General features: G+C 32.9%; 1 protein-coding gene across 1 annotated transcript in view; it reads right to left on the bottom strand.

Moving 5' to 3' along the window:
* LOC124438779 overlaps positions 1–7,131 on the bottom strand; it is a 130,883-nt gene extending 123,752 nt beyond the window's left edge. Inside the window, exons 1-8 of the mRNA XM_046988975.1 lie at positions 6,937–7,131; positions 6,162–6,261; positions 5,809–5,875; positions 5,250–5,311; positions 4,831–4,914; positions 3,037–3,092; positions 2,833–2,918; positions 2,525–2,575 (exon numbers count right to left, since the gene is read on the bottom strand). The gene's annotated coding sequence lies outside the window, so the exon portion shown is untranslated. The remainder of the gene's footprint in view (positions 1–2,524; positions 2,576–2,832; positions 2,919–3,036; positions 3,093–4,830; positions 4,915–5,249; positions 5,312–5,808; positions 5,876–6,161; positions 6,262–6,936) is intronic.
* Between the last annotated feature and the right edge of the window lie 5,860 nt (positions 7,132–12,991).

The following is a 12,991-nucleotide window of genomic DNA, read 5'->3' as shown; positions in this document are numbered from 1 at the left end:
CCATTTTGCGAAAAGTGGTTGTTGATGTAACCAAATTTTATCAAAGGAAGTAAAACTGGTTATTTGATATAATAAACTTAAAGCACGTTGTCACAAAAATGATTATTTGAAATAAGCAAACTACTAAACTACTAAAAGCAATTATCATATATAATTAAATAAATCATGAAAAATAATGCGATAATGTACTTAAATTAATAAAAGCACATTTGGCGCGCCATAGATGTGTAGGATGTTTAATTAGAGAGCAGACAACCATGAACTGTAAGATATCAACAATTCACAACGTGTACAAAAAAATTAGAACATTTTTAAATGACAAGAAAATTATCTTTATATCAAAATTTCTCAAAATGTGTCCACGTCTAAGTATTTTCGCATCGCCTGGTTTATCTAAAGGCAAAAAATTAATCTTGAAAAGCGGGAGAGCAGTTTGCAACTGCTTGCGCAAAGAAAATGAGAAATTAAAAATCTAATTCAACTCGAAAAGTTGAAAGTTTAAATTCTGTTGTGTATTGCACGCAACGTGTATAAAATGAGCGTTCTGGCAAGTTTACCGTCTTATTATTTTTATAGATAAGCCAGACAATGCCAAAATACTTCAAAATGAACACGTTTTTGAGAACTTTTGATAAAATACTGTATACATCCTTATTCGCGGTAACCTTCCCCTAACTTGAACAGTCATAAACAAGCACATGATGAGGCAGCTAATACCTATATGACTCGACATCAGAATGCAGTTACTAGACCCAATTCAAAGAGAAGAGACGAAGGCTGTATTGGTATTGGTATATTATGTAGCTCAATCTTGTCCTTTAGGTTGACTAATGGCTGAAATGGCTCACTTTAATCTACCATAAAATCTTTGAGGGAGACCAGGTTTTACTGTAAGAACTGCAGCGATCGATGCTTTTTTTAAAAAAAGTATGCAGTGTTGCACGCGGATAGCAGTATTTGATATGAACTGGAGCTCAGGTTTGATAAATAAAGTTTGATCTTAGGCAAATATTAAACTTGTGATAGGTGCATATAGGGGTTTTATGTTATGTACCCATCACACAGACTACAGAAAGTTCAAGAACGAAGTAGAAATTGACTTAAGAAGGAAAACAATATCAATACTGTCAGATTTAGTAAAGACCGCAAACGAGCAAAATTTATGATAAGATCAAATGCGAATTATGGATATCACGTAAATTAGCACGATAAGCGACATTATGAAAACGTACGTCCTTGTATGTGTAGTAAAGCTCATAAACTTCTTTGTACCCATTTAATGCATACAACAAAGGTCCATTTTTAATTCTTCAAAGAGTGAAAACATCTTAGTCTGACATTGAACTAGAATTCGTAGCTTCCAAATAGTACGACCAATCGTTTAGGCTATTAGTTAAATTCGTTCGTTTTGTGCAATGTATTGATTTTGAACAATACTTGCACTTTGTGTATTGTAATGAAGTACAACTAAATCATAAAGGTTTCATGACTTTCTCCATTTTCAATGTTTGTACTAGACTCCTAAAGCTTCAAAAATAAGGGTGGAGTATATACTATACTCGTCGACTTTAACCCCACCCCAAATTTAAATCTGTTCCTACGCCTATGTATCGATCCTATGTATATCTATGAAACACGAACCATTGGCGTTGTGGGGGTACAGCCAGGGGAATACCCACGAATGATTTAAGGGAGACACCACTACCAGAAGGCATATGGAGGGCGCCAGAAAGCATCTTTACAAACTCCTCTAAATTTATTTCAGGAAACAAAATTCAAACAAATAAAACCACTGAACGGCGGAATGGATAAGAAAAAATGGCGGACGGATCTATTTCTGCTGAGATTTACCAAAATTGACCAATATTATTTCGCATTGTAATACAATTTGTAATCAGAATGATACAATATTTCTATCTATTCATATCCAACACTCTGTTGCGTTTTTACTCAAAAGGACAAGGAACATATAATAAACAGGCATCGCGGAGGATCGATAATTGAGGGGGGAGGGGCTAATATTCATATATTCATATATGCAGGCTTAAGATCTTTTGAAATCCATTGTTTTCTAAGGATTAAAACATAAATATATGGATATGAGGCCCCCAATTATCGATCCTCCGCGGTGCCTCCGCGGTGCCTCAGGTTCATCTGAATTGTCAAAAGCTCTTTTATGATGACGACATTAACTTAAAACTGACTTATTTTGTGTTGTTCAACACCTAGACTTTGTAAATTATAGCTTTGAAAAATCGTCCAGTTTGCACAAGTGCTTCTTAAGCTATTTTTATAGTTATTATGGATATTATTATTATCTTACACAAACAATCTCATGAAGGGATTTTGAATCGAAAATGCTTAAAAATATTGTGCGCAAGGAGACGTAAATTATCCTGAGATGACGAGATTACAAGGAAAAGCATAATCAAGGAGTATATGTTGAATGTTAGAAAGTATATCACTACGTATGCAAGATACAATTTATAAGTGCCTTATACATAAATTTGATAGTATAACTTACTTTCAAAGTCGGGGTAATATTCCGTTCCTTCACCTTTAGACTCGTAACGTTCTGTCAATTGAAAAGTCACCAAACGTGTGACAGTATTTTAGTCAATAAAATTCGACTCAGAAAAAGCCTTAAAGATATATCTATAGTTGGTGCATAAAGACATAAAATCTCTAGACGAAAATTATCGAGGTAAAAAGATCAATAAAGTGTATGTATGTTCTACGATAAAATGTTGGTAAATATATCCATAATTTTGCATGTATAGCTTACACACAATTTACGTGGGTCTTGTATAAATTTGATTGTATATAACTTACCGTCATCCATGAAGTAACTTTTCATTCGTTGAAGGCAACTCTATAAATTCTGTATTATCCAAGGTAAATATCAAACTTAGGAAATTCTGCAATCATAAATACATATTTATTAAATCTTCTTTCTCACTCGTTGAAATGAAAAGATTAAAATAGAATTCTTCCATAGTTTTAATATCCAATCATTAAGGCGTTTAAATTACATACAACATCATAACCATCAACGCCGTACGTCAACAAAGCAACTTTCCGTGATTATTAACCTTAACATAGATGAAAATTTATAAAAATTAAACATACGCAGGAAGAAAATTTTCAGAAATTGTACTCATCCTTGTTAAACGTTACTTGTATCAATGTTTTAAAACATCCAACTGTATGAAGTTAATCGTCAAAAATCTACGATAATCATTTGATGCACGCCAAATAAGGGTGTTTTTTTTTACAAATTATTGTCGAAACAAAAATATTTATCATAATAGTAGCAAAGTAGCGACAACTTAGGGGAAAGCTTACTATTCACAGATTCTAAAAATTATGATTACCCAACAAAATAACAAAATCACAAAAAATTTGTCACAGCAACAAGGTAGCTATAACAAGGTATAGAAAAGACTACTATCGTCAAGTTTCATCTTTATAAACTTGATTTAAAACATATTAGATTCAAAGGTTTACTTTCACCAATTATGATGAAGCTATCACAATCATGGACACCTTTAACTCAGTAAGGCAATGGTGTCTTTGTCAATGTGAACGAAATTGGAAGTTACTTTTTTCCGTACAAATCTCTACCAAGAAATTTAAAAGCATAAATCAAAACACAATCCGCTTATTGTAATCACAGCAAATGGAACGTTTTAAAGTATAACTGTTTAATGTTTGTGATTAACCATTGATTGCAGTCGACTACATTTAAAAAAAAACACAGGAGATTTTAAACTTGGACAACCGAATCAAACAAGGCGCTACCATGCAACACCTATTGAGAAGAAAAAAACCTTAAGGGTATTGGCATGTAAGATATACAGTATTAGAATTTAGAATAGTCCGTTCATCTAAAATGCAAGAATTCATTGAAAAATGTGATATTACGCGTGTCAATGACACACTTCATTGCATAACTATTTAAGATGCAACTATTTAAAATAACAAGAAAAAGATCTTTGTTCATTCGATACTAGCGATACCGAGAATTTGTCTATTTTCATTTTCCTATTATCATTCTAATCAAATTTTTCCTGGTAAATGTTCAAATGGTAAATGATATTACGCGTGTCAATGACACACTTAATTGCATAACTATTTAAGATGCAACTATTTAAAATAACGAGAAAAAGATCTTTGTTCATTCGATACTAGCAAAACCAAGAATTTGTCTATTTTTGTTTTCCTATTATCACTCTAATCGAATTCTTCCTGGTAAATGTTCAAATGGTAAATGTATTACACGTGTCAATGACACACTTCATTGCATAACTATTTAAGATGCAAATATTTAAAATAACAAGAAAAAGATCTTTGTTCATTCCATACTAGCGATACCGAGAATTTGTCTATTTTTATTTTCCTATTATCATTCTAATCGAAGTTTTCCTGGTAAATGTTCAAAACTATTTTTTGTTAACTGTAACTAATAAGAGACTGAAAGATATGTGTTAAAAAGAGAAATTGGGGATTGTTACACGGAATTAAAGACTGTTACGCTCAAAAAAACTAAATTGAATTTGTGAAGTCTTTTGTTTTGTATAAAGGTAATAACAAAATGTGTTTTTCATTTAGACATTGGAAGTTTGATTTAATCGCGAAGAGACTGACTTTCTATCTTATAGAAAAATCCAATACAAACTATTGGCGATTGAATCAAACGCCTGACGCGTGAAATGTTCTTAAAATGGTTATTGGGTATTGAAAGAATTCACAAATGCAATCTAGAAAGGCAACGTGTAGTTTTTATCCAGTAAAGACATGTCACAACTATGTTTGTAAAAATTCTCTCACCTTTAAAAGTTTCAACAACCTCCACTTCTTCACTGTTTTTGCTTCCGTCTGACAGCACGAATGCCTTCTTCTGCAGCTCGTGACCTTGAGAGAAATAAATATTTCTTTTACAAAGTAGAATTTCAAATTCAAAATATCATAGCTAGAAAAACAGGCTTTATGGAGATTCTCCAAGGATATTTCGTAAATGACTGCATTTCAGTATGCTTACAAACGTAAAGTTGAAATGTGTTTGAAAAAAGTATCCTCTACAAATAAACAGTTATTACAAATAAACATTAATTTAAATAAATCTTGCGTAAATCTACCAATAGCAAAACACATATTGTTTATGAATGGACTTTTTCTTAAATTATTCAACTGGAATTTTCTTTATATCATACTGGATGATGGCTTGGGCAGCAAGAAAAAATCCTTACTTTATCGTTTTTGTCACCATTTTGTTGACCTTGCAACTGCTCATGAAAAAACTTCGGACATTCTGTGAATTTGACAAAATGCATTAACAAAAATAGGTACGCTTGCGTACACGTGGGAAGCCTGTAAAACAGGAGACGCAAAAAGATTGAAACAAGTGGAGTTGCAGTCACTTTAACACAGGATAAGAATTTTCTAGTATGCATAAATTTAACAGTTTGCAATTGTTAGGAGACCATCCGGCAATTGCGATGAAATATGAGTTATGTTTGATCACATTTATCTATGCTTCAAGACCTGGTATTTAAATTCTGTTTAAACAATATTACTATTTTGAAACATTGAATTCATTGATTGACAACTTGTTTTATCATGATACTTTGAACTCCTGATACTAACAACAGAATTGTCATTATTTGTGGAGGATCGAAAAAAGGTTTGAACTTTTTGTAAATAAGAAATATGATATAAAGGCAGTGCATAGAGTGTCATCACAGACATGATATTTGCCACTCTCTTGTTTTGCATAGCCTAATTTCTTGGACAAATAGAATAACTCACCTTCAATGTTGCAAGCAGACCAGTGAGACCTCTCCCAGAAAATTGTACAGCTCAATATTAGTGCAAACTAGATAGACAGTAATTAGTAATCGTAAACAAACATTAAAAATACTCATTGCAGATACATTTTCATTCAGTGACTGTGTCCAAATTATGAAAAATATGCATGAATTTAGCATAATAATAATGGAATCCAACAATTATATACTTTTTCGGAGCCCATTTGCTCTTAGTTGAGGGCTTTTTTGATTGCATAACAAAATAATGTGTTAATGAAAACTATTAGTAAGAAATAGCTTTAGGTGAACTTATGTAAGGAATTCTCTTTTCAATAATACAAAAATCAAGTGCACCTGTACGTGAAAATATGATCTATGGCCGACTCTGGCCAGCAAGGGCGAGATTTTCCAAAGTATTTTTTTACAACAGAGGAATGTCTTCAGGAGAATGGGCCTGGAATTAAATAAGCAAATACTTGATTTAATAAAGTTTGATATAATTACTGGTAAACAAAATAATAGCACATAATAAATGCTTTAAATTTCTCAACTAATTAAGTCTTCATTTTCAACATGTCACAAGTGCTTGATACCTTCATATCAATCACCAACAATTTACACATAAATTCATTCACTTTTCCTTGAGCTTCAAAGAAATAATCACAAACAAATCCTAAAACACATCTCCGATGTTTTTCCAGAAATATATCCTACAATTACCCATGACATCATTTTTGTCTAACCTTGGACATTCGTTTACTAGAATTTTTAATGTCATGGCATTTTTCATTTTATCTTAGTATAATTGCATGAATCATGTCAGGTGATACCACAAATAAAAATAAGCCTTCACTTTGTAGCCCTTGTTCAAGCTTTCATTTAATATCATACTGCAACTTATCTCACTACATCTCATTCAAATTTAATTATAAATTACATACTTGAATAATTACAAGCTAATATGCACAAAACCAACAAAAGAGCCTGAAGGGGAAATTTTATCTATAACCATTAACCAATACCTACATAAAACTATTTTCATTTAAGTTTATTTTGTAAATATTTATATTTTTGCTAACATTTAATAAAGATGTTTCCATTTGAAAAAAATTCAAAATATTCATCTTACTTGTCCCCAGTTACTTTCTTCAGTCGTTAATAAAACATATTATTTTTCCATGGCCTGATGTCTTTTGAACAGCCACAAGCGTCTGCCATCCACAGCAACCAAACACAAGTTCCTAAACTGCATAAATGATCGGTGCAAACTAACAAACCAACAAGGGCCTAGAGAGGAAATTTGATCCATAAAAAACATTAACCCATATATATCCATCATATCTCATATCTACTCACATTGAAGCGTTGATGATAAACAAACTGTGAATCATTGTGAAATCTACATACACTAAACCTATAATAATATATTTCTCCTTTACTTAACTAACTTTGATGATTATAAAACTATTTTCATGTGAGTTCATTTCGTAAATATTTATTAATTTTATTTATATTATTGCTAGACAATATTAATGACGATGTTTCCATTTAAAAAAAATAAAATTCATCTTACTAGTCCTCAGTCCACTAAGGACTCGCCGACTTTACCTGACTAATCTTCACTTGATGATCATAAAGATTTTCGTCTTCATCGTCAAAGAAAACAAATCAATAAAATGTAAAAAAATCTGAAACAGTTATAAATGAAATATGATGAGGAATAAAATACCATGTAATACGTACATACAAGAGAGGTGCTTTGCTTTTAGCCGATTTTATTTTGTTTTGAAAAACGTATTTATAAATAGAGATGCATGAGGGACCGTGATTTTCTTGTCATGGATTCTTATCAATTTTGCTTTTCATCGACTAAAAAAAAACAACTAAAAACTCTCGAGGAAAATATCAAACTCTAACATTTTACATGATCATATATCAAACTCAGATGTAACGTAAGGCAGCTAGTACAAACAGACCTTAACGAACAAGTTACGAATGAGTTCTGCCTAAATACCTCAGCTAAGTCATGCAGTTATTGGTCCACAGACCTCAGTGATGCAATAATCATGTATAATTATTGTGTAACATGTGAAAAGCCAGGAATCAAAGTGTTTCTGTAATGGCTGAGAGTTGAAATTAAGTTGAACATAAATTTTCAAGAAGCAATTAGAATTAAAAGATTTATCAACATTTCTGTTATTCTCATGTATGACACTAACCAGTGTTGTGCCATGCTGCTAGAGTTGATTTGTTGAAGAACTTGCATACGTTAAATAACATAGTATTTACTGTCGGAAAGACTAAATCATATTGCTAACGAAAAGTTAATAAAAACAAACAAGAAAAAAGTTATTCTGTATAGTTCATGTATCGTTACAACGTGATTGCTGACCAATGATTAAACAAAAAACCCAAAATCATACAAGGTTTATTTATAATTATGAAATAGACAAACAAAATGAATTAAAAATAATTTAAACGCTAAATGTACTTAGCATCAAAATTCTTCAAGAACGAAAATGGACGACTGTTTCTAATATTCTCGTTTCTCTTAGAGCAAAGAAACAGGATGTCAGATATGTAAGGTTTTCATTTATGTTATATGGTTAGTTCCTTACTAAGTGAAAGTTTCATATATTCATAATTATTGGATTATTACATCATCAATAAGGAGTTAGTACCTCGTAAATGTTTTTAAAATAACTGTTACTACACGACAGACATTTAGGACTGCATAAGGACTGGGGAAACATGAATGATCTTGTTTATATAAATGATCAAACTTTTGCAGTGCTACTCAATTTAGACTTTTATATTGTTAATTTTTAGAGAATTAAAAAGACAATGTAAAAGTTAGTTCCAATAAAAATAACTATGACTGATGTCATGGGAAGTTTTTCAAGGGAAATGTTGTCGTGGAAGGTTTTTTCATCATCTGTAAAATATTGACCATCGTTAAGATTCAGTTCATTCAAAGCTATGTCCAATTTCAAGCAGTTGAGGTAAGCTTCATCATCATCAGGAGTCCCCAAGATGAACTGATGAAATCACACGTCAAACAATAACTGCATTTCGAAAATAAATTTGTTTGAGTCCTAGCACCAAAAAGCTGCATTCGAAATTTTATCTTTGGAGACTGCATAGAGAGATAATATAGTAACAAATCAAATGATAGTGTGCCATATCAATATATCAAGTCAAAAATAAGCCAAAACTCTTGAGCAAAATACCGAGCTATATCTTACTACATGTTCACATCTCAAACACAAATGTAATGTGAGAAAGTTTGTTGCAACAGACCTTTGATAAATAATTCACGTAAGAGCTTACCCCAAATATCTTATCCAAGTCATACAGTTATTGGTCCACAAACTTCATCACCATAACGTATATAGTCAACTGACAAGTAACAAGCCAGAAACTTAAGTGTTATGCAGTACTCCACCTTGTGAGAGTTGCATACATGGTTATGATCTTTAGGTGAAAACACTGGGTCTGCTAAATGAAGAACAAGTATTGGGCGTGAGTAAATTTGTTGAAGAACGTAAATTATTTCACTTGCAAAAAAAACAAGATCGTCATATACGAAACGTTGTCACTTGCTACCTGTGGTAGCTTTAAAGCTTGTTTTTGTTGTTTTTTTTGGAGCAAAAGAGCTACATACTCATAATTAATGCATAACTACATCTTCCAAGAATTTTTGCTTTTTAATTGATTAAATTAAACAAGTGCAAACCATACAAATATTTATTTATAAATACATGACGGCAAAGTACTGAAATTAGTCATGTGAAGAATGTTTTATGCAGTGCGGTGTTTGATATTAAAGGAAGGTGTGATCTTCGCACTTTGCTGGACAAATTTAAGCAATTGTCTCATGAACCTAAAAAATTCAGATCACTCAACTTTGAGCTTCATAGCTCAGTTTGTCAGAGCACTGCACCGGCACCGCAAAGGTCATGGGTTCGAATCCCGTTGAGTCACCTGAATTTTTCAGGCTCATGAGAAAATTGCTTAAATTGTCCAGCAAAGTGCGACGATCATATCTTCATTCAATTTCAAACACCGCACTGCATAAAACATTCTTCATATGACATTCCTTTCACGAGAAAACATGAGCCCAAAAAAATTGACCTGCTCACCACTGTGTGACTTCATAGCTCAGTTGGTCACTTTATTGCCACAAAAATATAAAAAAATTTCCGACAAAGTCTATGCTAAGCTTGACATGGTTGCGTATCTTGCCACAACGACTGATGTATGGACGTCCGTGCAAACAAAAGGTTACATTACTTTCACATCACATTATATAACAGCTGTTTGGGAATTAAAATCGCGTGTGCTCACTAGAGTGCAGCTCACCAGTCAAGACAGAGGAAGTAATATTGCGTCAGAGTTAGACAAGCTTGCAAATGAATGGGTAATTAAAGATAAGATTGTCAGTATCGTCACCGACAACGCAGCTACTATGATTGCTGCAGCTCGCATTTGTGGGTAGACTTATTTGTCATGTTTTACTCACACGTTAAACCTAGTTGTAACACGTGCAATGAAAACCGACGATAACCTCGCTCGTGTTCAACAAAAGGCCAAGAATGTGGTATCTTCTTTCAATCACAGCGCCAACGCTACTGATTGCCGTTGTGAAGTTCAGAAACAACTATCAATACCAGCTCATAAGCTCATACAGGATGTCGCCTCTTGCTGGAATTCCACTTATTTTATGTTGGAAAGACTCATCGAGCAATTCAAATCTGTTACTACAGTCCTTTGTTTCATTGGTAGAAATGACCTTTGCCTGACCAATGAAGATTTAGTGGTAATGTAGAAAGCAGTTTGTGTACTAAAGCCATTTGCTGTTGGAACTGAAGAAATGTCTGCTGACAAGCATGTTGGTGTTTCAAAGGTTTGCAATAAAAATTGAAAAGCTCATCCGGAAGTCTGCTTTTTGACTATATCGATACTAATATTTTTCATGCTTAACACGTAGATTATTCCGTTGGTGAGATCACTGCAGTTTGTTGCAAGTGAAAATACAAAAGATGCTTCCAATGATTTGGCAACCAATATGAAAAACCAGCTGAACAGAAAATTCTCTAACATAGAATCTGTACCCCTTTTTGCTTTGGCGATTTTAGTGGATCCAAGATTCAAAAAAGTAGCTTTTACCCGAACTACGTCGCGTGACCAAGGTCAAAGTCGTTTGATTTCAGAAATGTTACCTTTGGCTCTGTCAACGCAATCTCAACCGCCTCAACACGTACAAGAAAGTAGTTTCGACTACAATTACGAATTATGGAAGAAATTTGATGACATGGAAACTGCTGCTCATAATCACCGAACTAGTAATACTGAAGCCACCATAAAATGCCGAAGATACTTTAAGCAGAAAAACATACCGAAGAAAAGCGATCCATTGATTTGGTGGAAAGAAAATGCCTGTCAATACCCTCTTCTTGAAAAAATTGCAAGGAAATATCTCTGTGTGCCAAGACGTTCTTTGCCTTTACCTACCAGTACCGGGAGAACTGGTAAGCGAAAAAAGAAGTAGGTAAAGGCAAAGAACGTTAACATGATGCTTTTTTTAAACAAGAATATGTAACTTTCAAAAATACATCGTTACTGTTAACATGTTCCAAAGTGCAAAAATATTTATTTATCTTTCAGAGCAGCATGTAACCAATTTTTTCAATTCGAATTTATACAGGTTCTGAAAATTTATCGTTACTCCTAATAATGTTATGACAGTTGGTAATTTAAGACAAAAAAAAATAAATTTTTGTCGTATTGTTGAAGTACATAAGGCCACACTTTACCAATTCCATTATCAGATCTGTATCAAGTGACTCACACTTTTATTTTCGAAATTGGAGAAAGTAATCGCTTTAGTAATCGATACTTCGATACTTTTATAAAAAAGTAATCGGTATCGTATCGAATCGATACTAGCGGTATTGCCCATCACTAATGTGAAGCAGGTGATCTACTTCGCTCCTTGATATGTGCCACTTTTTATTTGACAGCCATCTACACGACCCATTTTTTGTATGTGATAATTTTTATTTGTCACATAAAAGCTAGCTCACCAGCTTTTAAAAACAGGCGATTATTAAATGAAATTTGACAACTTTTTGTCGTTTACACGGTCAAATTAACATTGTCAACTAAAAATTGTCATATTAAAATTGCTCGTGTAAACGGGCCTTATGTCAGTCTTAAAAATCGATGCGTCATTTCTGACAGTTTCAAAAACAACTTGATCAAATTTTAGACATGTTTCAACAACTTATGAAAACAGTATCTGAAGACGTCTATCTCTATGAGAAGCAGTCTTTAGCCGATAGATAAGGAATCAGTCGTCACATAAGAAGTGAGATCCTGTGGAGAGAAAAGTGCAGCACTTTAACAAAAAGGCGCTGTCATAGCAGGTGCTATTTGTGACGCTGCCTGTTTTGAAAAAACCATTATTAAAACAGCTGTTACAAAAAGGTAATTTACGCGGCTATGAATTTAATTTTGTTTATGATGGTTTAGGTCGAGTATTGTCGAGACAGGCAGAAATCGAAGAACGAGGCAGTGAGAAAAGATAGATCCACTGGGGAGATCACATGTAGAAAATCTCCAAAACAAAACGCTCACGATACAAGTCGCAAGTTACAAGCAATTATGGAAATAATCACTAGAATCGTTGTCAAATCTAGAACGAATGTACATTTCTTGTAATGTTCACTGTAGATATGATACAATGCCTCATGCAACATGAAAAATGTAACATGTAACAGCATTTTAAGTAAGACGAAGATTTGGAGATGACATTTATAAAGCCTGAATGAATACAAAATTAAGTTTAATCAAAGGAAATAACACAGTTTCTGAAAACGTTGAATGATAACATTTCCTTGCAATATATGGTGTATTCTTGCAATCAAGACTGGCAATCAATCTCTTTTAATTAGAGGCAATGGGTTCAAAATAAACATTAATAAGCAATATTAATCGATCATGTCAAACAAACACAAACCTTCATTTTCCACAACAGAAAAAAATAAGAGATCATGACAGATAACCAAATCCTGTTGCAATTACTGGAGGAATGTCTTCGTGACCTTAAAATGAATGACGATAGTTGATTTCATCTGCATAGATGCACTTTTGTGATACGAATCTATAATAGCAACTGTTCA

The sequence above is a fragment of the Xenia sp. Carnegie-2017 genome, unplaced genomic scaffold (genome assembly GCF_021976095.1).
Source record: "Xenia sp. Carnegie-2017 unplaced genomic scaffold, XeniaSp_v1 HiC_scaffold_19, whole genome shotgun sequence".
NCBI lineage: Eukaryota > Metazoa > Cnidaria > Anthozoa > Malacalcyonacea > Xeniidae > Xenia > Xenia sp. Carnegie-2017.
The sequence above is the reverse complement of the archived record's forward strand: the minus strand, read 5'-3'. Positions and strand labels throughout refer to the sequence as shown.